At 43.1% G+C, this 3,296-nt stretch overlaps 1 pseudogene; it reads right to left on the reverse strand.

Moving 5' to 3' along the window:
- Nucleotides 1-708: 708 nt before the first annotated feature.
- On the reverse strand, nt 709-1,243 carry LOC143654874 (large ribosomal subunit protein uL5 pseudogene; annotated as a pseudogene).
- Nucleotides 1,244-3,296: the final 2,053 nt, after the last annotated feature.

Below are 3,296 nucleotides of genomic sequence, written 5' to 3' on the forward strand. Positions count from 1 at the left end.
GGATAAGTGTGCCTCTTTCTCCACATCCTCTCCAGCACTTGCCATTTTCTGTTTTATTGATAATGGCCATTCTGGTGGTTTTGAGATGATATCTCATTGTGGTTTTGATTTGCATTTCTCTAATAGCCAGGGAAGTTGAGCATCTCTTCATGTGCCTTTTGGCCATTTTTATTTCCTCTTGCCAATACTTTTTGATTATCAGCTTAACATACTCTGGGATATACCCCGGCATTACACTAAACTATTCAGGATTACAGGCCATTGGGCTTAAATTTAACATCTTAAGTCTATAACAATTTTACCTAATAGTATACATATAACACTGTTCTTATACCCTCCATCTCCCACCTTTTTGTTGTACTTTTTAGAAATTATGTCTTTATACAATGTATCTCAAAAATTGTAGATTTATCATTACTCTTTATGTCTTTGCATTTTGGAGCCTGAAAGAAATGAAAAGTATAGTTACATACCAAAAGATACAATAGAGTAGTACTGGCATTTATATTTACCCATATTTATGCCACTTTGATCCACTGTCTGGTATGCTTTCTTTGCAGTATGCAGAATTACCTTTAGCATTGCTTGTAGGGCAGATCCAGTGTTGATGAACTCTGCTAGCTTTTGTTTATCTGGGTGTATCTCAATCTCTCACTCATTTATTTTTCAATGAAAACATTTTATTGGCCTTTGGATAGAAATGGGAATTTATTTGCCAGGAAGGATGATGCCATCATACTTTTGCTGGAACCAGTGCATTGCCTTCTCTTTGCTGATTCTGTGTTTGGCCCCAATGCAGTCTGTCCTGTGATTCTTATCTGTGATGCTGAAACCTACCCAGCACCACATAGAAGTTCAGGCCATAGCTACCAATGTGAGGGTCATATTTGCTACCCACATCGATGTATTCCTGGATCCCAAAACCAAAGTTTTCAGTGGAGAGAGGTTACTTTTTCTTAACTTAACCTTTCTCCAAGATTTTCTCTGCCTTGGTCCCAAGGCAGAGACTGCAGTGGATGGTAATCTCAATTTCATTTTCCAGATTTCAAAGGATTTCATGGTGCATTTAGCTTTGGAGAACACAGGTGTCTGGCTTGTGAGCTGCTCCAATACCTTCACTGCTTGGGTTGGTCTGTATCCACCTGTCCCCAAGCAGATGTTGAGGTAGAGCTTGCAGATGCGAAGTTACCACATGAGGTTCCCCTTCACACACAGGGTTCTCCTTTTCACCCCAATCTGCCATGATGGAGAACAGCAAAAGTTTTCCCTCATTTTTGAAAGAAAGTCTTTCCAAATGCAAATTCTTTGTTGGCACTTGTTTTCTTTCAGCACTATAAATATGTTGCCCACTGCCTTCTTTCCTTTATAGTTTCTTTTTTTTTCAATCTACTAAATTTATTTTGACATTTGTTCTGCCTATTATTTATTTATTTTCAATCCATATGTTTTACTCATCTGTCCATAAGGCAGATAAAAGAAGCATCAGAAACAAGGTTTTTACAATCACACAGTCACATTGAGAAAGCTGTATCATTATACAATCATCTTCAAGAAACATGGCTACTGGAACACAGCTCAATTTTCAGGCAGTTCCCTCCAGCCTCTTTGTTATGCCTTAACTAAAAAGGTGATATCTACTTAATGCATAAGAATAACCTCCAGGATAACCTCTCAACTCTGTTTGGAATCTCTCAGACATTGACACTTTGTTTTGTCTCATTTCTCTCTTCCCTCTTTCAGTCAAGAAGGTTTTCTCAATCCCTTGATGCTGAGTCCCAGCTCATTCTAGGATTTCTGTTCCATGCCAGGAAGGTCTACAACCCTGGGAGTCGTGTCCCGTATAGACAGGGAGAGGTAAGTGAGTTTGCTTGTGGTGTTGGCTAAGAGAGAAAGGCCTCATCTGAGTAACAAAAGAGGTTCTTTTGGGGATGACTCTTAGGCCTAATTTTAAGTAGGTTTAGCTTATCTTTTGCAGGGTTAAGTTTCATATGTACAACCCCCAAGATTGGGGGCTCAGCCTATTGCTTTGGTTGTCCCCACTGCTTGTGAGAATATCAAGAATTCTCCACTTGGGGAAGTTGAATTTCCCCCTTTCTCACCATTCTCCCAAGGAGACTTTGCAAATACTTTCTTATTCACTGTTCAAATCACTCTGGAATTTATGGGGCCTCACCTACAAAATCTCATGCCCTATTCAAGGTTCCATTAAGCTGTTTAGATAGGTTATATTAGGAAATGCACCAGTCAAAATATAAATTTTGTACCAAATAAACATTTTTTGCTTTAGTCTCACATGTATTAACTACTATTTATTTTCAACATCCTGCAGTATTGACATTCCTTTGTTCTTCCTCATGGAAAAACATTTTTAAATTTGTACATTTAGTCACTATCATTATGCACTCTAGGCATTCCTAGATTATACCATCTCAGTCTTTATTATGTATCTTTCTGAAGGTCTCTTTTTACCCTTGGTTCATCAGTAATTCTCTGCCAAACCAAGACCCAGACCTCATGCAGTGGATACAATGCTACTTGAGGATCTGTTTGAAGCTAGACAGATAGGCAGTTTGCCAGACTGAATTTTCTATTTCTTCCCAGCAGATGGTGCTCTTGGGCCTCCTCTTCCTCACTTCCTGTCTACAGCAGCTAGGTGAGCTGGATGGAGGCCCTGTGCAATTCTGACTAGGTCCACTGGTCCCAGTGCACATTGAAAGCCACCAACCCTGGGACTGATCAGTGTGCACTTTAGCAGAGATTCTTCTTGTGAGCCCAGTGGGACTGGTAGCTCCCAGACTCCCACTTGAAATGACCTCGGGTTGTAGGACTGGGTATGTCTGGTGCCCCTGTCCACAGCCTATCTGGAAATGCCTGTGGTGACTGGGAGTATGGGGTGTGGTGTGGGGTGTGGCACTGGACACAGGTGCCAGGGATGGGGTGCAGCATGGAGCAGGGCAAGCACAGTTTGCAGTGTGAGGGTGGGACATGGTACAGGGCATGTGTGGGTGGGGTATGGGGTGAGGGGCAGTGCAGGGCTCACTAAAGTGTGCGCAGGGGTCAGGCATGGTGTTGGGCATGGCATGGAGGTGCAGGGACTCTAGGCAGGGCACAGTGTGGTGGGGGACATGGGCAGGGCAGGGCATGGGGGCACAGGGGTGGGGTGCAGTGCAGGATGCAGTGTAGGGTGTGGGGTGCGGTGCATGTGGGGAGGGGTCTGCACAAGACATGGGGGCTAGTGGTGCCGTGTGGCTTATTTCCTTGTCCCTGCCTCTCTGTCTCTGTACTCCTGAGGGCAC

The sequence above is a fragment of the Tamandua tetradactyla genome, chromosome 14 (assembly GCF_023851605.1).
Source record: "Tamandua tetradactyla isolate mTamTet1 chromosome 14, mTamTet1.pri, whole genome shotgun sequence".
Taxonomy (NCBI): Eukaryota; Metazoa; Chordata; class Mammalia; order Pilosa; family Myrmecophagidae; genus Tamandua; species Tamandua tetradactyla.